General features: G+C 45.7%; 1 protein-coding gene across 2 annotated transcripts in view; it reads right to left on the bottom strand.

The window, feature by feature from the left end:
- Window positions 1-23,271, bottom strand: part of SNX19 (sorting nexin 19) — a 90,746-nt gene that overhangs the window by 36,629 nt on the left and 30,846 nt on the right. The window lies entirely within an intron of this gene.

Here is a 23,271-nt window from a genome sequence, read left to right as displayed (position 1 = left end):
ATTAGCAGGTACAGTTGTTTCAAAGAACACAATAAGTAACGCTGTCAACCACCATGGCCTGTATGCACGCTCACCACGCAAGACTCCTTGCTGAAGAAAAAGCATGTTGAAGCTCGTCTAAAGTTTGCTGCACAACATTTAGACAAGGCTGTGAAATACTGGGAGAATACAGTCTGTCAGATGGGACAAAAATTTAACTCTTTGGTTGCCATAGTACACATCATGTTTGGAGGTCAAATGGCACCGCCCATCACCCCAAAAAAACCCCCATTCCAACAGTGAAGTTTAGAGATGGGAAAATCATGGTGTTTTTCAGCATACGGTACTGGAAAAATTCATGCCATTGAAGGAAGGATGAAAGGAACATTATACCAAGACATTCTTGACAAACATCTGCTGCCATCTACCAGGACTATGAAGATGATAACGAGGGTGGACATTTCAGCAAGACAATGATCCCAAACACAATGCAGAGGAAACTTTAATTGGTTTCAAAGAAAGAAAATAAAGCTGCTAGAATAGCCCAGCCAATCACCTGACTTGAATCCAATAGAAAATCTATGGAAGTATGGAACTCAATGAGTTGGTTAGCTCTCATGTGGATGTACTGAGCAAGCTAGATACTGAGCCATGGGGAGCAGAAAAAAAACTGTCAAAAGACCTGCATAACAGGGTAACTGAACTTTACAAAAGATGGAAAAGGATATCAAAAGTTATTCAAAGCCTTAAATATATGCCAGTTAGTACTGTTTAATCACTTATTAATGAACCACTTTAGCTCCAGGAGGTTTTACCCCCTTCACGACCAATTCTTTTGCTATGCAGAACATGCGCTAATTTAACTGACAATTGCACGGTCATGCAACGCCATACCCAAACAAAATATATATAATTTTTTTCACATAAATAGAGCTTTCTTTCGGTGGTATTTGATCACGTCTAAGTTTTTACTTTATATATATATATATATATATATATATATATATATATAAATGAAAAAAGACCGGCAGTTCAAAAATAAAAAAATACTTTTTACTTTTGATTATAAAAACTAATCGCATAACATTTAAAAAAAAAAATCAAATCTCTTAATAAATTTTAGCCAAAATGTATTCGGCTACATGTCTTTGGTTAAAAAAAAATCCAATAAGTGTAAATTGATCGTGTGAAAGTTATAGCGCCTACAAACTATGGTATATATATACTGGAATGTTTTTTATGTATTTAATAATAGTAATGGTGGCAATCAGCGACTTATAGCGGGATGGTGGGCAATCTGACACTAACTGACACTTTGTGAGAACTGATACCAGTGACATTACTACAGTGATCAACGCTAATAATATGCACGGTCATTGTACTAATGACGCTGGGCAAGAAGTGGTTAACATCTAGGGAGATTAAGGGGTTAAATAGCCTAACAAGTGTTTGTGTGTGTACTGTGGGCTGCTTTTACTGGGGATCTAGCTGATTTAGTCCCCTGCTTAGCAGGGAATGAAAAAACAACTAGATCCCCTGTCACTGAACACAGCTCTGTGTGGTTTACATTCACAGAGCTGTGTTAGTTGAAGCTCAGAGCTAGGGATCGACCGATATCGTTTTTTCATTACCGATATTTTGGTCATCGAATATTGGTATCAGCTGATATTTTTGTACATTTAAAAAAAAAATGTTTTTATTTTTTTTTTCTTGACAGGTACTCTTGTGGTACTCTTGGGGGTCTAAGAAGACCCCAATCCCCTCCTCTGCACTTAAAAGCATTTAAAACGCCAAGTTTGGCTGTTTTAAATGCTGTAATTTTTTTTAATCTGGCGCCAGACAGTACCCGGAAGTGATGTCATGACATCATTCCTGGGTTTTTGCATGGAGACCTGATCAGAGCCAAATGCAGGTTTGATCGGGTCTTCGGCAGCCATGCAGGCTGGTTGCCCGGGTCTCCCGGTGGGATGGGAGACCCGGGCGAGCCGCAAAAGGTGGCGGGAGGGGGGGGGTGTCCCTTCCCGCTCCCTGTAATGACACTCGAGCGGCTTCTCAGCCACATCAGTTGTCATTACAAGACAGCCAACTGTCGGCTATGGAAGCCGGTACGGGGGTGATGCCTCTAGCTGCAGGCATCACTCCGGTACAAGCACTTTCCCGAAATATCGGTAATATCGGCCACCTTGGTGGTCGATTCCGATATATCGGGGAAAGTGCATATCGGCCCTCAATATATCGGCTTTGCCAAAAATCGGTCGATCCCTACTCAGAGCCTAATCGCCAGGTGCTGGCGGTCAACCACTGGTCGGGACCCGGTGATTGCCATGTGTCGTGATGAATCACAGCACAGCTAGGCGGGGGGCAAGCTCTCCCTACCTGGAAATGCAGAATAACGCAGCTGGCCCCTACTGATGCAGTAAATGTACTGTGCGTGGTCGGCAAGTGGTTAAGAAGTGGAAAATTTGGGGATCTCTTGATACCAAGCCAAGGTAAAGAAGACCAAGAAAGATTGCAGCCACAACTGCCAGAACAATTGTTCAGGATACAAAGAAAAGTCCACAGGTAACCTCAGGAGAAATACATGCTGTTTCAAGGAGCCCAATTCAATATTTAAACAAAAATGAGCTGCATATTCGAGTCTTTGCTGCGCCAATGCCACAAAAAAAACTGGTTACAATATACTCAACAACACCTTGACACTCCTGACAGCTTCTGGCACACTATAATCTGGAGTGACGAGACCAAAATAGAGCTTTATGATCACAAGCATCAGCGCTGTTTGGAGAGGGGTCCACATCGAACAAAGAATACCATCCCTACTGTGAAGCACGGTGGTGGCTCACTGATGTTTTGAGGGTGTGTGAGCTCTTAAGGCACAGGGAATCTTGCAAAAATTGATGGCAAAATGAATGCAGCAGGTTAGCAGAAAATACTGGTAGACAATCTGCATTCTTCTACACAAAAAAGACCAAAGACTTTGCATGACCTGGAGACATTTTGCCAAGATGGTTGTGTGGAGGCAGGTGAAGCTCATCTCAACAGGACACCCAAAGTTGGTGCCTCTCTTGTCTCACTTCTCATATCCCATTCCTGTATATATTAGTGATCGACTGATATCCTTTTTTTTATTGCCGATACTGATATTTTGGTCATCGCATATCAGTGTCGGACGATATTTTCGTACTTTAAAAAAACATTTTTTTTTTTTTACAGGTACTCTTGTGGAGGGATCTGGGGGTCTAAAAGACCCCAAACCCCTCCTCTGCACTTAAAAGCTTTCAAAACGCCAAGTTTGGCTGCTTTAAATGCTGTAATTTTTTTTAATTTGGCGCTGAGTACCCGGAAGTGATGTCATGACATCACTTCCGGGTTTTTACACCGAAAACCGATCAAAGCCGAATGCAGCTTTGATCGGGTCTTCTCTTCGGCGGCCGTGCAGGATGGTTGTCCAGATCTCGGGTGAGGCGCAGAAGGCGGCAGGACGTCCCCTCAAAACAGCATAGTTTGGCTGTTTTGAATGCTGTCATTTTTTTGAATCTGCCCCCGAATACCCGGAAGTGAAGGTGGCGGGAGGGGGACGCATCGGTTGCCATTACAAGACAGCCAACCGTCGGCTATGGACGCCGGTACCGGGGTGATGCCTCTAGCTGCAGGAATCACTCCGGTACAAGCACTTTCCCGAAATATTGGCAATATCGGTAACCTCAGGGGCCAATTCCGATATATTGGGGAAGGTGCAGATCGGCCCTCGATATATCGGCTTTGCTGATAATCGGTCGATCCCTACTGTTTATATGTTACATTTATTGTATAAACTATAAAGCCAGATATATAGAGTGATGGATATATAGATGTCCACACTAAATTGTGGCTTGTCGAAGAACCCCCAACACAAATGGTTGAGTTTCTAGCCGACCAGACTAGCCCGCTCTGAGATAATGGTGAGAATATAATAAACACATAAGTAAGCCAAAAGTCTATTAGAGCGCAGCAGCTCGGTGGTGCGATGAAACCCCAGGAGGTTTGGCTTACACAGCCTTCAGGAGATCTCCTGACAGGACGCCAGATCTCCAGTAGTCGAGTCTCAATTGTGTCAGTGACAGATGAACACAGCACTTTATTTCTTGTATAGTCGTACGTGCCGCTTTGGGCCTGGCGCCAGGAACGGGTCTCAGCGGTTAATGACTGGCGGGTGGCCAGGCTCTGTCACTGTTTACAACCAGCGCAATTGTCTGGAAGATGTTAAACGGAAAATATATTCATCATCACAAGTTTCAGTCTTGTTGCAATCTGTGCTGTTCCTTCTCGTGCTTCGAATGTTGAGACTCTAATATTGGATATTACATGAAGGGAACAGATGACAACTCAGTGGGGACGTTTATATTGGCTGCACCCAATGATGGGCTCCCAGGGGTTACAGAGCTGGGCATGCGATACTCAAATCGCTGCCACGTCAGTACAATGGGGGGATTTCACATCTGCCAGGGAGAAAAACTTCTAGATAGAGCCAATAACTTAAATATCCAATGATGTCAGAAGTCCTCACACATGTCATTATATAAAACATCGCATTGCTGGGCAAAGAACTGCATTTGTTGCATTAGCTTTTGCTTTTTTTTTTTTTTTTTTTTTTACATCTGGAAGATTTTAGACATTTTACTGCAAACCTTGGGAGCAACTGATCTCCTTATGTCTCTCTTTGGCACTCATACCAGGTGCCGCATGATTAGCGTTTTTTTTTTTTTTTTGTTATCTTTTGCAAATGGTTAAGGATATATGACTTGAGACAACTTATTAGGATTTACTATGAGGTCTTTATTTAAAAGGGAAGTGCTTGCTTACAAAAAAAAAACCATATGGTACATACTTACGTAGATGGCTGCAGCATCGATCCGACGCTGAGAACCTATTGCACAGTTCTCGGCTTTTAGTGAGCAGAGACGGCTCTGCTCCTCCAGTGCTAACTTGTAGTGATCGACCGATATCGGATTTTCGTTGCCGATACCGATATTCTGGCCACTGAATATCGGTATCGGCCGATATTTTTGTACATTTAAAAAAAAATGTTTATTTTCTTTTATTTTTACACTTGACAGGTACTGTTGTGGAGGGATCTGTGGTCTAAGTGCTGGTTCACACTTATGCGCTTGCAATGCAAATTTGCAGTGCGAGTTTACCTTGTGTTATTCAATAGTACCAGCACGATTGTAATGAAAATTTGATTGCGTTGATTATGTTAATTAAGCTCAGGAGGGGTTGAGCTGAGGGGAAAATCAAACAAAAAATAAGAATTCGCACATAAGAATTCGCACATATCTGAACTGATAATGCGAGTCCAGACCGATTTACATTGATGTCTATGGAGACTAAATTCGCAACGCAACGCTGTAAACTCGCACAAGACCCTTTTTATCATTGCATCACATTTGCATCTGGATCGCAACTCATAGATGTGAACGACCATCACAAATTCAATGTATTTTGTAAATGCATGCGATTGGAGACTATTTAGAACGCATCGCATTCGCAGTACAAGCGTATAAGTGTGAACCGGCACTAAAAGAGCCCAAGCCCCTCCTCTGCACTTAAAAGCATAGTTTGGCTGTTTTGAATGCTGTCATTTTTTTGAATCTGCCTCCGAATACCCGGAAGTGAAGGTGGCGGGAGGGGGACGTCCCCTTCCGCTCTTTGTAATGACAGCCAAGCGGCTTCTCAGCTGCATCGGTTGCCATTCCAAGACAGCCGACCGTCGGCTATGGACACCGGTACCGGGGTGATGCCTCTAGCTGCAGGCATCACTCTGGTACAGCACTTTCCCGAAATATCGGCAATATCGGTAACCTCAGGGGCCGATTCCGATATATCAGGGAAAGTGCAGATCGGCCCTGAATATATCGGCTTTGCCGATAATCGGTCGATCCCTACTAACTGGAGTGCCAGGCATGGCTGCATTCTGAAATGCAGAAGACATCTGGTGGATCCTGACATTATTGTTAGCAGGGGAGGACTGGCAATGGGGGTAGGGTGGCAATTGCCCCCCGGGCCATGCTGAAAAGTGGTAAAAACTAGTAAAAAGTTAGTAAACTCAGGGCTGGATTAATGTAGGGGCCAGACACTGTATGCAGCTGTCAGTCCAAAAACAGGTGGGCACGGATGGTGAGCTGATTCCATGGTTCAATGGGCCACTTGACTGGATTTGCCCCCCAGGCCTAAGGCTGCCAGCCCTCCCCTGATTGTTAGGATCCCTGCAAAGCCTGGACCGGCTCTGTGACATCTGGGTCACAGGAGTGCAGAACTAAGTGGCCCTACTTTGGCCATACTTCACTTTTAAAGTGGAATTTCAGCTTAAACATAGCTATTCTTAAGAATACTGCCCCCAACACCTATGTTGACTAACCTGCATAAGAATTATGTACATACCTGCCCATATTCAGGCCACTCCAGTCCAGTTATGTGATGCCCTCTGTCAGCAAGCGGTGGCTACAGGGGAAAGAAGAGAGAGCTTGACAATGGCTGCTTAAGCCTGGAGCGGTGATTTCACCCATAGGCTCCCCTGTCCCATGCATTGTTGGTGCTCCCTCCCCTTCAGCCGCCACCGAATCACATGAACAGACTGGAGCGGGCTGATAAATAGGTAAATGTATACATCTTTTTTATGGAGGTCAGCACTGGTGTTAGGTGAGGGGGTTTTATAAGGCTAGTTAGATTTAAGGCTGCATTCACAATAGTTTGTCCCCAAAGTCGCACGGTTCCCAGTGCGACTTTGATGCGACTTTACATTCTCTGAACCAAGGTTGCATCAAAAGTCACATCAAAGTAGTGCAGGCATCTTTTCAAAGTCGCTGTGACTTTAAGCTGAAAAGAATGTGCTGTGACCAAGTCCCAGGACAAGTCGCACAAGTGTGAAAGGAGTGGAAAAATGTAATTTGGCAGGGCCTATATAAGTGTTGGTGTGTAGTATAGGCATACCACTAATAGTTTCTACTTGAGCAATGGTTTTCAAATGATTTATCTAGAGGACTTCGATATGGAAAAAATTAATCATTCCCTCTAACTTCCCATTATTTTTTAATCAAACGCTCTCAATATAGCCAAATATTACTTTAGATTGTGGTCTTATGACAGGACTGCTACATTGTGGGAATAAAAATATGAAATCTTAAAAGGAGAGAAGAGAGAGGAAAACGCATTGGGCTTAGCAGGAAATGACTGTGAATTACAGCACAGGGATTGTGTGTTATTTTGTTTTATTTCCCCCATAGAAAATCTCACAAAATATATAGGAATTTTTGAAGGAACTCTAATTTTATTTAATAAAATAAATGCTCTCTCTTTCTGTGTGTGTATATATATATATGGAAAGTATTCACAATGTTTCACTCTTTCCACATTTTGTTATGTTACAGCCTCATTCCAAAACGGATTAAATTAATTTTCCTCAAAATTCTATAAACAATACCCCATAATGACAACAATGAAAGAAGTTTGTTTGAAATCTTTGCAAATTTAAAAAAAAAAAAAAAAATAACAATAACATGTACATAATAATTATTCACAGCCCTTCCTTAATACTTTGTTGAAGCACCTTTAGCACCAATTACAGCCTCAAGTCTTAAATATGATGCTACAAGCTTGGCACACCGATTTTTGGGCAGTTTCTCCCATTCTTCTTTGCTGGACCTCTCAAGCTCCATAAGGTTGGATGGGAGCATGGGTGCACAGCCATTTTCAGATCTCTCCAGAGTTGTTCAATCGGGTTCAAGTCTGGGCCACTCAAGTATTCAGAGTTGTCCCATAGCCACGCTTTGTTATCTTGGCTGTGTGTTTAGGTTTGTTGTCCTGTTAGAAGATGAACCATCGCTCCAGTTTGAGGTCCAGAGTGCTCTGGAGCAGGTTTTCATCAAGGATGTCTCTGTACATTGCTGGATTCATCTTTCCCTCGATCCTGACTAGTCTCCCAGTTCCTGCCGCTGAAAAACATCCCCACAGCATGATGCTGCCACCACCATGCTTCACTGTAGAGACAGTACAATATAGAGTGTATTATCCAGGTGATGAGCAGTGCCTGGTTTCCCCTAGACACGAGGCTTGCCATTCGGACCAAAGAGTTTGATCTTTGTTTTTAATCAGACCAGAGAATTTTGTTTCTTATAGTCAGAGTTCTTCGGGTGCCTTTTGGCAAACACCAGGCAGGCTGCAATGTGTCTTTTACTGAAGAGTGGCTTCCGTCTGGCCACTTCACCATACAGACCTGATTGGTGGAGTGCTGTGGAGATGCGTGTTCTTCTGGAAGGTTCTGCTCTCTCCATAGAGAAAGGCTGGAGCTCTGTCAGAGTGACCATCGGGTTTTTGGTCACCTCCCCGATTAAGACCTTTCTCCCCCAATCACTCAGTTTGGCCGCGCAGCCCGCTCTAGGAAGAGTCCTGGTGGTTTCAAACTTCTTCCATTTTACAGATAATGGAGGCCACTGTGTTCATTTGGACCTTCAAAGCTCCAGAAATGTTTCTGTACCCTTCCCCAGATCTGTGCCTTGATACAATCCTGTCTCAGAGGTCTACCGACAATTCCTTGGACTTCATGGCTTGGTTTCAGTTCTGACATACACTATTAATTGTGGGAACTTATAGACAGGCGTGTGCCTTTCCAAATCATGTTCAATCAACAGTTTAGCACAGGTGGACTCCAAAAAAGTTGTAGAAACACCTCAAGGATGATAAATAGAAACAGGATGCACCTGAGCTCAATTTTGAGTGTCATGGCAAAGACTGTGAATATTTATGTACATGTGATTTTTTTTTTTATTTTTATTGTTAATACATTTGCAAAGATTTCAAACAAACTTCCTTCACGTTGTCATTATGGGGTATTGCTTGTAGAATCTTGAGGAAAATAATTAATTTAATCCATTTTGGAATAAGGCTGTAACATAAAATGTGGAAAAAGTTAAGCGGTGTGAATACTTTCCAGATGCACTGTATATATATTAATTTACATACACACATTCACCCACTGTGTATTATATATATATATATATATATATATATATATATATATACATATACATACACATACACACACACACACAGGGCTCAAAATTTCAAGTCATGAGCTACTAGCCAGGCCTTAAGAGTTACTCGCCAGTCGCCACTTGTTGCCCCACCAAAACCCAACCCTGCTCCGCCCCTAAACACGCCCTCGTAAAATATCTCATAAAATTACAGTTAAATGTTTTATTCAGAATTAAGTTACAAAAAAATATTAACAACAACAACAACTTTAGAGTGCCCACAGCGTGCCCCCTTTCAATGCAGAGTGCCCACAGAGTGCCCCCTTTCAGTGCTGAGTGCCCACAGCGTGCCCCCTTTCAGTGCGGAGTGCCCACAGCGTGCCCCCTTAAGTGCGGAGTGCCCACAGCGTGCCCCCTTTCAGTGCGGTGTGCCCACAGCGTGCCCCCTTTCAGTGCGGAGTGCCCACAGCGTGCCCCCTTTCAGTGCGGAGTGCCCACAGCGTGCCCCCTTTCAGTGCGGAGTGCCCACAGCGTGCCCCCTTTCAATGTGGAGTGCCCACAGCGTGCCCCCTTTCAATGCGGAGTGCCCACAGCGTGCCCCCTTTCAGTGTGGAGTGCCCCCTTAAATGCGGAGTGCCCACAGCGTGCCCCCTTAAATGCGGAGTGCCCACAGCGTGCCCCCTTTCAATGCAGAGTGACCACAGCGTGCACTTACCTGATGCAGCTGCGGCTTCTCCTCAATCCGCCGCGTCTCCCTCCTCCTTCTCCTCGGCCAATGGCAATTGTTCACCTTTCGGCCAATCAGGAAACGGGTCTCGGACCCGCTTCCTGAATGGCCAGGAGGAGGATCAGGAGGAGGATCCGTGTGACAATAGCGAATATTCATTCGCTATAGTCACACAATGGGTGGGCTCAGGGCGCACTGCCAGTTCATGGAGGATGAAGAAATTGATACCATTGAATGGCCCCCACGCTTGCCTGCTCTAAATCCAATAGAACACCTCTAAGACATTATGTTTTGGTCGATCCGACATCGTCAGGTTGCACCTCAGTCTGTCAGGAGCTCAGTGATGCCCTGGTCCAGTCCCGGGAGTAAATACCCCAGGACACCATCCGTTATCTCATTAGGAGCATGCCCCGACATTGTCAGGCATGCATACAAGCACATGGGGGCCATACACACTACTGAGTACTATTTTGAGTTGCTGCAATGAAATTTTAGCAAAATGAACTAGCCTGCTGAATCATTTTTTCACTTTGATTTTTGGGATGTCTCTATTCAGCCCTCTATAGGTTAATAATTTCAATTTCCATCAAATGATGTGGCATCCCTTCGTTCCTAACACATTACTCAGTCCTCATCACTCACATATTCAGCATAAGATTTTTTCCCCATTGAGATCTGATGGGTTTTCAAAGTGTTCATATGTATATATTGCACTCCTCGCCAATTGAAAAAGAAATACCATTTATATCAATTCCCTTACTTTTGCTCTTCTCTAGAAACTTATATACTTTTTCTATCTCAAGCTCTCTTTAGGATGACAATACACTATACAATCCGAATATATCATCTCTATAAAAAATGGATTTTTGTAAGATCTTACCGTAAAATCCTTTTCTCTTAAGCTCATTGACAGACGTAGTCTTCTTGATTCTCAAGAGCTGGGTTATGTTGTCTCCGCAGGAGTAGGACTAGGCAGAAAGACAAAACGTTCTGGCTCCACCTTAGGGGCAGTCCCTGAGGGTATATCCTCCCTCTCTCTGCTACAGGGAATCAGTTCTGTTTTAAAGCAGTACAGAGAATTTAACCCAACCCAACTCAATGATAGAGGGGCGGGTACTACGTCTGTCAATGAGCTTAAGAGAAAAGGATTTTACGGTAAGATCTTACAAAAATCCATTTTTCTCTATCGCTCATTGACAGACGTAGTCTTCTTGATTCTCAAGAGCTGGGACATCCAGAAGCAGTGCCACAAATGAGGGGTGGGATTGACAAAATCAAATCCAATCTAGAAGGCCCAACCGGTGCCAAACTAGAAGTTTTAAAGGCTCATTATAAACAAAGAATGAGACTAAAGAAAAATTTTCCAACGGAAAAAACCCTCGAGGTAGACCACTGGTCTCCTCAAATTGCGGCCTGCAAAACCTTGCGGCCAAACGAGGCATCAGACGATGCCATTACATCAACTTTATAATGTTTAGTAAAGGTATGCACCGACGACCAGGTAGCCGCCTTGCACACCTGGACCACTGACGCCTGATGGCGAAAGGCCCATGACGCACTAAGTGCCCGAGTGGAGTGCGCCTTAACAGGGAACGGGGGCTCCCGACCCTTAATAGAATAAGCCTGTACTACCGTCTGTCTGATCCATCTGGAAATGGTCGCGGCAGATGCAGGCAACCCCTTTTTGGGTCCATCTGGGATCACAAAAAGTGAATCCGTCTTGCGAAACGAGTCTGTCGTTTTCAAGTATACCCTGATCGCCCGGACCACATCCAAGGAGTGTAAAGCAAACTCTTGAGGATGACTGGGCTTAGGACACAGGGAAGGTAATACAATTTCTTAATTCAGATGAAATTCTGAAACCACTTTTGGTAGGAAGGATGGATTCGGACGAAGAACCACCTTATCTCTATGAACCACCAGATATGGTGAACGACAAGATAATGCGGCCAGTTCTGACACCCTGCGTGCAGAAGTAATAGCCACCAAGAAGGCCACCTTCTGGGACAACGTGGGTAGAGGAATCTCCCTAATATCTTCAAAGGGAGGTTTCTGAAGAACCGACAACACTAAATTAAGATCCCAGGGGGGTAACGGCGCGTGCACTGGCGGAGCCAGATGTCGCACCCCCTGGATGAAGTTCCGCACCAAGGAATGAGTAGCCAAAGGCTTCTGAAAGAAGATGGCTAATGCTGAGACCTGACCCTTGATAGTACTCAAGGCCAGTTTCTGCTCAACCCCTTGTTGCAGAAAAGCCAATATTCGACTAATCGAATAAGACCGAGGACGGAACCCCAAAGGTTCACACCATGCAATGTAGGACTTCCATGTGCGATGATAAATCTTTCTGGAAGTCGCTTTCCTTGCTTCAACTAGAGTAGGAATAACTGAAGCTGACAAACCTTTGTCCTTCAGCACCTGGGTCTCAATAGCCAGGCCGTTAAAGCCAGCGATCGTAAAGCAGGATGGAAGATCGGTCCCTGAGACAGTAGATCCTCCCTGAGAGGAAGTCTCCACGGGACGTCCGCCACCAGTCTGACCATGTCGGCGTACCAAGCTCGACGAGGCCAGTCCGGAGCTACCAGGATTAATGGAATTCCTTCCTCCTCTATCCTGCGAAGAAGTCTTGGCAGTAACGCGAGAGGAGGGAAGGCATATATTAGCTGGTATTGCCCCCACGGGGCGATCAGTGCGTCTGCGGTTTCTGCTAGAGGATCGCGGGAGCGAGCCACGAATCTCTGAACTTTCCTGTTGAATCGTGATGCCAACAGATCCACATCCGGGGTGCCCCACCGTAGGCACAACTGGTGGAAAACGTCTGGATGGAGGGACCATTCCCCCTGATCCAGGGTCTGACGGCTGAGATAATCTGCCTGCCAATTCTCCACCCCCGGAATGAACACCGCAGAGATTGCTGGAACAAATCGTTCCGCCCAGCGAAGAATGCAAGCCACTTCTTTGGCCGCTCGGACACTCTTGCTGCCCCCCTGGTGATTGACATAAGCTACGGCCGTGGCATTGTCCGACTGGATCCGAACCGGGCTGCCCTGGAGCTGCTCGGTCCAGTGAACCAGACAAAGTCTGATCGCTCTCAGTTCCAATACATTTATCGGTAACCTGGATTCTTCCGGGGACCAAAGTCCCTGGACAGATAACTGACCGAGAATTCCTCCCCATCCGGATAGACTGGCATCCGTGGTCACTATCGTCCAATATATTGGCAGAAATGACTTTCCCTGGCTGAGCATCGGAGACCGAAGCCACCAGACCAGAGACTCTCTGGTCTGTTTGCTCAATCGGATCTGATTGTCCAGGGATTCCGGATTCCGATTCCATCTGAGAAGAATCTCTTGCTGAAGAATTCGGGTATGGGACTGGGCAAATGGGACTGCTTCGAATGAAGCCACCATCAACCCCAGAACCCTCATGCAAGTCCGAAGGGAAGACCAGCTGTTGGACAGTAACAACTGGACTGCTGATTGAATTTTTCGGAGTTTCCCTACCGGAAGAAAAACTCTTGTCCTGACTGTGTCTAGAATTAGACCCAGATATTCGAGCCTCTGGGTGGGAACCAGAAATGACTTTTGCTGGTTCACCAGCCACCCGAATTCCCGTAAAGAAATCATAGTAATTTCTATGTTTTGTAGCAAGGTCTGAGGAGACTCTGCATGAAGCAGAAGATCGTCTAGGTAACCAAGGATCGATATACCTCTTTGGCGCAGAAGTGCCAACATTGGGGCCAACACCTTTGTGAAGACCCGCGGAGCCGTGGCGAGACCAAAAGGTAACGCCACGAACTGATAGTGGTTCTCCTCTACGGAAAAGCGTAGAAAACGCTGATGTCCTGCGAAAATGGGAATGTGAAGATAGGCGTCCTTGATGTCTATGGACGCTAGGACATCCCCTGGATGCAGGAAGGCTGCTACCGTGCGAATGGACTCCATTCTGAATCTTCTTATGTTGACGAAAGAATTGAGTGCTCTTAAGTCCAGAATTGGACGCACTTTGCCCTCTTTCCTGGGTATTGTAAACAGGTTTGAATAAAACCCTTGAAACCGCTCTGTCCAAGGAACGTGGACTACCACTCCTTGTTGTAGTAAATCTGTGACTGCTCTCCGCAGATCTTCTAAACGATCTGAGGATAGTCGGATATTGGAAGGGAAGAATCGCGCCGGTGGGAGAGATCGAAACTCGATCTTGTACCCTGACCTTATGACTTCGCAAACCCATTTGTCCGGGATTCTGGAAAGCCATGGATCCGGGAACCGGCGAAGACGTCCCCCCACCCCAGTTATGGGTGGGGGGCGCACCTTCAGGCTTTGGATGGTTTATCTTCAGGTCTGGAGGGGGCGGGCTTTTGCTTGCCCGACCAACGACCCCTGACGCCTCCTGCAGGAGCTTTGGAGGACTTAGCTTTTTCACCCGCGGGACGAAAAAACCTCTTGTGAGCAGAAAAAGAAGGCCCTCGTCTTTGACGAGTTCCTCTACCTTTAAAATTTTGCGGTAAAAAGGTGCTCTTTCCACCCGTGAGATCTTTGATGATCTCATCTAAGTTGGCTCCAAATAGACGCTCTCCTGAAAAGGGGATATTAGCCAATGCTTTTTTGGAACCTTGGTCGGCTAACCAACCTTTTAGCCACAGTGTACGCCTGAGAACCACTGCTGAGACTGATGCTCGCGCCAATAATGGCGTGGCGTCTAACGCCGCATCACACACAAACTGTAACCCCTGTATCATTTGTTCCAACAAATCTGATACCGCCTGAGGGACCTCTTCTAAGTCCCGGCGTAACCACTTGGTCCATTCAGTTACAGCCTGCGAAACCAGACCAATAGCTATTATACGTCTGAAAGCTGATCCAATCAAGGAAAACATGGTGCGAGACATAGCTTCTATCTTGCGATCCACTGGATCTTTAAAAGACGGAGCGTCTTCTAAAGGAATAACCGTGGCTTTATTCAGTCTAGCAATTGGTGAATCCACCACAGGTGGTTCTGTCCATTTCTTAATAAGGGTTTCCTCAAACGGATAACGCCTGTCAATGCGTTTAGAAATAGTAAAAGTGCGTTTTGGCAGACGCCATTCTTCTTCGATTGGATTGCCAAAACATTTGGGCAATGGAAAAACCTTCGCCACTTTGATGCGTTTTTTAGTCCCAAAAGGGATTTCAGTTTCAGCTATTTCCGATGGAATACCCTGTAACCTTAAGGTCTCTTGAACAGATACAATGAGTGCGTTTACCAACGCTTCCTCTCGGGCTATGGCGGATGCCGAAACATCCTCCTCACTGTCTGAAGAGACAGGACCCGAGACACCAATCCCAGATGAAGTACCTGCAACTGCAGAAATGGGCTCAGAATCTGAATCCGAGGTTTCAGATAATATGGGGTTAGGCGGGGGTCGCTTTCTTGCGCCCTGTCCCTGACAAGCCACTTCCACCCGGGACACAAAAGTTTCCATAATAGCTGACAATGATTCAATTGTCAATGGGGTGCTGGAGGATCCCGCAGACCCCTCGAGGGGATCCGGAGGAGATACATGAGTGGCAGGGTCCATGTTAATACAGGACACCTTTGCCAGCAAAACAAAAAAAAAAACTTTTTCTTTTTTTTTTTTTTTTTTTTGTGTGTCTCCCCCTAGCGCAATAGCGCCCCTCAGAGTACCTGCTTCTCGATCCCACAGAGAGAGAGAGAGGGACCCCCAAGGCTCACCAACCGATGCAGTGCAGTTTCCAACCAACTGCAGTCAGCGTCTGTCTTACACAGACTGGAAGGAGCTGTTTGCTTTTTCCCGGGTAGAAGGCGTGGCTCCGCCCCCTGTGTACGCCTTCCGGCGTTCCCAGCTCTCCACGAGGTAGCTGGGCTCACAAAACATGGCCGCCCCCATAGAAGAGACATAAGACTCCAAAAACATGGCGGACGACGTGACCTGAGGACATACATGCATTCGGTCTACGGCAAAATGGCGGCGGACCGCCGAAATCGTTTTCCCAGCACATCCACCTGCATCTCTGCTAAGAGGCGATATATGGATCTACAGAAGATACACTACACATAAGGTAGGATTATACCTCCTATGTCTGCTGTAATGTTACAGTCTGCTGGGTAGAGTGTTAGCTCTTAAACCAAGTCCACTTCCCACAAACACATGCTGTATTACAAGGGGGACTTGTAAGTATCAGATATATACTGACCATATATGGAGGGGCCCATAATACATACTGCCTCATAACGAGGAAAAAAGGGAACGTTTACTCACCATACCGAACCGACAGGCACCCTCTCTTCACAATACCCTCTCCACCGGGGTGGGGGTTTGTGGACCACTCCGGACGCCTCGACTCTCTGGTACCTGGCGTCCAAGCGAGACTTTTAACTCGCAAGGTCAGTCCCTCCACTGGGACTCCGTCGCGGCCGACCCAGCGCGGAGCTCTGGTCTGCACGCGCTCGTAGGCAGAAACCGGGGTGACCACTGGATCTCAACATCCAGCCCGTCGCCCGGCCCCGCATACTTACTTGAATATGTCGCGGCCGACCAAGCGCAATGCCATGGTCTGCGCGCGCTCGTAGGCCGGCTGGGGTGACCACAAGTGTCGCCCAGTCCGGCATTTTTGCTTGAAGATCTCACAGGAAAAAAACACTGTAGAAAACTACCTAAAAAATGTATTTTTCTTAAAGAAAAAAAGTCTTGCCAGGACCAAAAGATCCCAGCAAGGAACTTAGGTCCTTACTCCTGACTAGACAGAAAAAAACTGATTCCCTGTAGCAGAGAGAGGGAGGATATACCCTCAGGGACTGCCCCTAAGGTGGAGCCAGAACGTTTTGTCTTTCTGCCTAGTCCTACTCCTGCGGAGACAACATAACCCAGCTCTTGAGAATCAAGAAGACTACGTCTGTCAATGAGCGATAGAGAAATCTGCTTTAGAATTACCAAAACTATGTAATAAAAAAGGGACAGGCCATAACAATCCATTCAATTTGTGTGAAGATCAAGAACTGAGTGATCAGTCTGCTCTGAGTGGAGAGCAATGATTGACCGTCACAGCTCCCACCTCTGATCCCTGCAGCGCTCACTGAAGTGACAGGCTGGGAAGGGGGCAGGCACAGCTGGCTCCGCCTATCAGCTGTATGCTAAGAGGTGGAGTCAGCTGTCAAGTAGGCAGCTTGGTGGATCCTGATAATATTGTTGGGATCCTTCCAGAGCCTGGAGCCGTTCTGCCATGTCAGCTGATAGTAGGCAATAGCAAGAGACCAAAAAGTAAGTTCACTACTTATTAGGAAAAAAAAAAGTAAGTTCACTTTTGTGACTCACTAGAGAAGTATGGCCAAAAAGGCTTTGGCCATACTTTTCTTTAACCACTTGCCGACTGCTGTCAGTATATTTACAGCGGCAGTCAGCCCCTCACATTCAAAGCGACATAGGTCTACGTCGCTAGCCTGTGAGGCTCTGGGGAGCGCACGCGCGCTGCCGAATGCGCGCTCCCGCTCCGTCACGGACCTGCCCTCGCGATCATCCGTTACATCGGGAGAAAGGCAGGCGGCTAATGTAGACACAGCCGCCTGTCATTCTCCCCTGTGTAAGAATGGTGATCATACGGTTCTACTATGTAGGACCGTTGATCACTGTTCTTACAGCTCAAGCCACAGCCAATCACAGTTAGAAACACGCCCCTAGGGACACACTTAACCCCTCCCTCTCAAAAAAAGTTAACTCCTTCACTTCCAGTGTAATTTTACAGTAACAGTGCATATGTATAGCACTGATTACTGTAGTAATGTCACAGGTAACCCCAAAAGTGTCAAAAATGTCAGTCAAGGGTCCGATCTGTCCTCCGCAATGTCGCAGTACCACAAAAAAAAAAAAAAAAAAAAAAAAAAATCGCAGATCGCCGCCATTACGCGTTAAATAAAAAAACAACAAAAATGACAAAAATCTTTCCCTTAGTTAGTAAACGCAATAACTTTTGCGCAAACCAATCAAAATACGCTTTTTGCGATTTTTTTTTACCAAAAATACGTAGCAGAAAACAAATTGGCCTAAAATGTTAAAAAATTTTGATTTTTACATTTTTTTGGGGGGAATCTCATATAAAAAAAATGTGAAAAATATTGTCATTTTTGCAAAATTTACACTCTTTTTTTTTTTGTTTATAGCGCATGATCAAAAAATCACACAGGTGATCAAATACCACCAAAAGAAAGCTCTGTTTGTGGGAAAAAAAGGACGTCAAATTTGTTTAGGTACGGCGTCGCACAACCGCGCAATTGTCCGTTAAAGTCACGCAGTGCCAAATCGCAAATTAGGCCCTGGTCAGGAAGGGGGTAAAACCTTCCGGGGCTTAAGTGGTTAAAATCATATCATACCGGCCCTTGAACAGCATATGGTAAATCTATTGGAGATTGTACAGCTTATGATCTTGCCCAATCCATTTTCTTTTCCACCATTCTTCATTCTCTCCTTGGTACGCCTTTATAATGAATACATATCCCTTCTTTGTCCTTTCCCTGCGCTCAGTTCAGTGCTCATTGTCCAATCCAACACACAAAATATAATGTTAACGACCATCGAGTTGTAATTTTGAGTTCTTACTGTAATGATTAGTAATATAAATGAATAAGGTAGCAAACATAAAAGAAAATGAATCATCGTGGGCTGCAGCAAGTTTTCCTGTTTATCAAAAACCATTTTCATGAAAACAGTCACTAGTGATCCTTGCTTCAGCCTGGAATGCAACGATTTCTGATAAACCCTAAATATCCACGCTACCAACTGCGCCCAAAAATTTTGTTACATGCAATATTAAAAGCACAAAATGAAAAGATTTTTCACATAAAACATCAATTGCTTAAAAGACTGATTACATAAAGGCTTTGAATTGACCAACAAATTGCAGCGCATATAACTACAACCTTGTGAAAAACAATTAGACCCCGTTCACACTGGGGCGACGCTACTTGCCGGGGCGACCTCACAGGTCATGGTGCGCAGCTCGCACCGCGACCTCGGAGCGGCCGGCACGAACTTCATATCATTGAAGTCAATGCAGGTCGCCCCAAAGAAGCTCCGGACCCTTTTTCTAAGTCGGAGCGACTTGTGTTGCTCCTATTAGAACGGGTCCACAGCTACTCTATGGCAGGCGACCTACGGCGACCTGTCAGGCGACAGGTCGCCCCAGTGTGAACGGAGTCTTAGTGTTATCAAAGAAAAGAAAAACTACATACATTGTTTGCAGCCTATATGTAATGACTTCAACATCTGCATCTGGCAGCTCAGCCCAGCGCGTTTCATTACCAAAAGACATCCTCAGGCAGCTCCTAAGGTATGGTGACAAAATGTGTTGGGCAGACATTCCAGATGCACATGCTGACGTCATCATGAATGTTGCAAAGAGTGTAGGCGCCATTTTTCAAACATTGAAGCGTTGTTATTGCCCTTTCAAGGGTGGCATTTGATATGATGAGGGAGGTGGCTGAAGCCCATTCCTAGTCCTGTTTGGGGATTTTACGATCCTCAAGTGAATGCTGACTTCAGGGCTTTAAGGTCCACTGTTCTGGTAAGCCTTTGCTTCATATTCAGGTAGTGGAATATAAGGCACTTTATAGGAGTCTCACTTCTCATGTTGGATTTTACAGCAATATTTGTAGTGGAATTTATACACAAGGGACAATGTACACTGCTCAAAAAAAAAAAAAAATATTAATTAAAAGGAACACTTTTTAATCAGAGTATAGCATCAGGTCAATTAAACTGCTGGGATATTGATCTGGTCGGTTAAGTAGCGGAGGGGGTTGTTAATCAGTTTCAGCTGCTTTTGTGTTATTGAAATTAACAACAGGTGCACTAGATGGACGACAATGAGACCACCTCTAAAACAGGAATGGTTTTACAGGTGGAGGCCACTGACATTTTTTTCCCTACTCATCTTTTCTGACGGTTTTTCACTAGTTTTGCATTTGGCCAGAGTCAGTGTCACTACTGGTAGCATGGGGGGATACCTGGACCCTATAGAGGCTGCACAGGCAGACCAACCCCTCCGGGATGGCACATCAATACGTGCCATTGCCAGAAGGTTTGCTGTGTCTCCCAGCACAGTCTCAAGAGCATGGAGGAGATTTCCAGAGACAGACAGTTACTCTAGGAGAGCTGGACAGGGTCATAGAAGGTCCTTAACCCATCAGCAGGACCGGTATCTGCTCCTTTGTGCAGAGTAACAGGATGAGCACTGCCAGAGCCCCACAAAATGACCTCCAGCAGGTCACTGGTGAATGTCTCTGACCAAACAATCAGAAACAGACTTCATGAGGGTGGCCTGAGAGCCCGATGTCCTCTAGTGGGCCCTGTGCTCACTGCCTGACACTGTGGAGCTCGATTGGCAATTGCCACCAAACACCAGAATTGGCAGGTCCGCCACTGGCACCCTGTGCTTTTCACAGATGAGAGCAGTTTCACCATGAGTACATGTGACAGACGTGAAAGGGTCTGGAGAAGCCGTGGAGAATGTTATGTTGCCTGTAACATGGTTCAGCATGTCCGGTTTGGTGGTGGGTCAGTGATGGTCTGTGGAGGCATTGCCATGGAAGGACGCACAGACCTCTACAGGCTAGCCAAAGGCACCCTGACTTCCATTCGGAATCGGAATGAAATCCTTGGACCCATTGTTAGACCCTACGCTGGTGCAGTGGGTCCTGGGTTCCTCCTGGTGCATGACAATGCCCAGCCTCATGTGGTGAGAGTATGCAGCCAGTTCCTGGAGGATGAAGGAATTGATACCACTGAATGACCCCCACGCTTGCCTGACCTAAATCCAATAGAACACCTATGGGACATTATGTTTCGGTCCATCCGACAACGCCAGGTTGCATCTCAGTTTGTTCAGGAGCTCAGTGATGCCCTGGTTCAGATCTGGAAGGAAATACCCCAGGACACCATCCGTTATCTCATTAGGAGCATGCCCCGACATTGTCAGGCATGCATACAAGCACATGGCGGCCATACAAACTACTGAGTACCATTTTGAGTTGCTGCAATGAAATTTTAGCAAAATGAACTAGCCTGCTGCATCATTTTTTCACTTTGATTTTTGGGGTGTCTCTATTCAGCCCTCTATAGGTTGATCATTTTCATTACCATAAAACGATGTGGCATCCTTTTTTTCCTAACACATTACCCAGTCCATATCAGTATAGATATCCAGCATGATTTTTTTCCCCATTGAGATGTGATGTTTTTTCAAAGTGCTCCTTTATTTGAGCAGTGTATTTTACTTATGTAACACACAGCAGTGGAAGAGTTAATGGTTTTCACATTTCCTTTTCTGACCGATTTGCTGGAGTGCAATGAGCTGGAAATGCACCCAGAAAGGTCAGAGCAGAGCCTATGATGATCAACTTACCTTGAATAGCATACGTGCCTTCTAACAAGGAAGCACAGTGTGTACATGTATTGAAGCTGAGCTCCAGAAAAATGAAAAGTAGGTGAGCCCTAATAATTTGTATACAGTGTGTGGGTGGCTGCTGCTCAGTGTAAAATGAATATCTTGCTACAAGCCAGGTCCTTCTCAAAGTGCTGTGTTTCGGGGTGCTGCAGGGATGAGTGCAGCGCCTGGGGCATTGAAGGGCTCCAGTGTCAACCCTGCACCTCCCCTCCTTGCTCATTCACAAAAAGCCTTGTATTTTTCCACAGAATACAAGGCATACTGTGAATGGAGTTGAAGAGATCATAGCCCATTCCTGGGCGCTCTCAAGGCGTTTTGTGTACAGGCAATGAAATAGGAGGGGACAGCGATGTGACTTCTGCAGCCTCTGCTCTCATCTCCGCAGCACCCAGGAATCTAGCACTCGGTTTTGGAGATGGCTTACTTAGCTAGTGTAGTCTTTAAAATAAAAAAATCACAAAGTTCAGTCCTAAATTGGCATGTTGCCCAGTGTACATACAGAAATACAAACTATATGCAGAAATACTGTAAAGCTGCCCATAGATAGAGCAAAATCCACCCAGTTCAGCAGGGACCGGCTGAATATCGATCCAATATGGGTACTGTGATTGTACAGAAGGTCAATCTACTGACTTCTCTACAAGTGTCTTGTTGGAAAACTTCCTTTAGATCAGCCCTGCAGGCTATAGCTGATCAGGACCGGTGTTCCGTGAGAATTACCTACCCGTGAGAAAAACCTACCCCTCGTCACTTCCGGTACTCGGCACTGTATGTAATGCAGCGGGTACATTAAAACAGCTGTGCTGAAATAGGAGTGATCTCCGCTCCTGTCCCGGTCACTTCCCTGCTCTCGGATAGTAAATATAAAAGCGGCGGCGGCTGTATGAAAACATAAATCACTGAGCCGAAAGCCGCTTTTATATTTACTTGCCGAGAGCAGGGAAGTGACCGGGACAGGTGCGGGGATGACTCGTATGTCAGCACAGCTGTTTTAGGTAAGTGCCGCGTCGGTAGGTTTTTTTCACGGTACACCGTGATCGTTTTATACTAGTGCGCATGCGCACTAGTAAGCTCCTCTGTTCTGCCTTTAGGTATCCGGCGCTCTGGGCATGCGCACTGCTGCGCTGCTCAGATGCTTCTGGCCGGAAGTGACGAGGGGTAGGTAATTCTCACAGGGTAGGTAATTCTCACGGAACACCGGCGCTACCTGTAAGACGACCTAGGCAGCCGCCTAGGGCGCAACCTAGCAGGGGGCGCCAGCATCCTGCACCCGGAATCAGGATGAGGACCTCCAGCGTCACCAAAATCCCCATAGGAAAGCACTGAATAATGCTTTCCTATGGAGAGGTCTAATGCGCGGGGGGAGGAGAGTAGGCTGAGCCTGACCCAGTGCCGAGGTAAGTCACTGAAGGGGTTTTAACCCCTTCAGCAACTTGGGATGGGGGTGAGAGGGAGAGGGGCACTACAGGGTCCTGCAGTGCCAGGAAAATGAATATGTTTTCCAGGGGGCGGCAATTTTTATTTTGCCTACGGCGGCAAACATCCTTGCACCGGCCCTGTAGCTGATCCATGTATTCCGAAATGTCAGAATACAATGACACAGGGAGAATTCCCCCATCCCCCTCCAATGCATAGAAGGGCCAATCAAACCCATCTATGGCCAGCTTTAGTCTTACAACCCATTAATGCACACAGCCATCATTATCAACATCTAAATAAAATTAAAGATTGTAATATTCTGCCAACAATGACATTGTGTGATTCACCAAATATCATTTATCCTACAAATTAAAGTCTCATTAAACCTTCCAGCTTAGAATGAACTTCCAATCCACATGATATCCTAAACATCACTGCTGATTACAATCAGCAAACGATGTTTAATTCGGTTTTTTTTTTTTTCTCCAGCATCATGATTATGTTTTAACAGCGCGATCCACAGAAGCGCTTCTTCTGAATCCCCAGATTTGAGTTGCAGGCATTGCATGCAATTTATGGTATTCACATGCTCTTCTTGAACTACATCTCCCAAGATTCATTGCGCTTGCATACTGCAATGCATTTATGTGGGCGGGACAATGATGAATGGGCTGGATAAGGCCCCTTTCACACTTGTGCAACT

This window comes from Pelophylax lessonae, assembly GCF_965119305.1.
Source record: "Pelophylax lessonae genome assembly, chromosome: 12".
Classification (NCBI taxonomy): domain Eukaryota; kingdom Metazoa; phylum Chordata; class Amphibia; order Anura; family Ranidae; genus Pelophylax; species Pelophylax lessonae.
The sequence above is the reverse complement of the archived record's forward strand: the minus strand, read 5'-3'. Positions and strand labels throughout refer to the sequence as shown.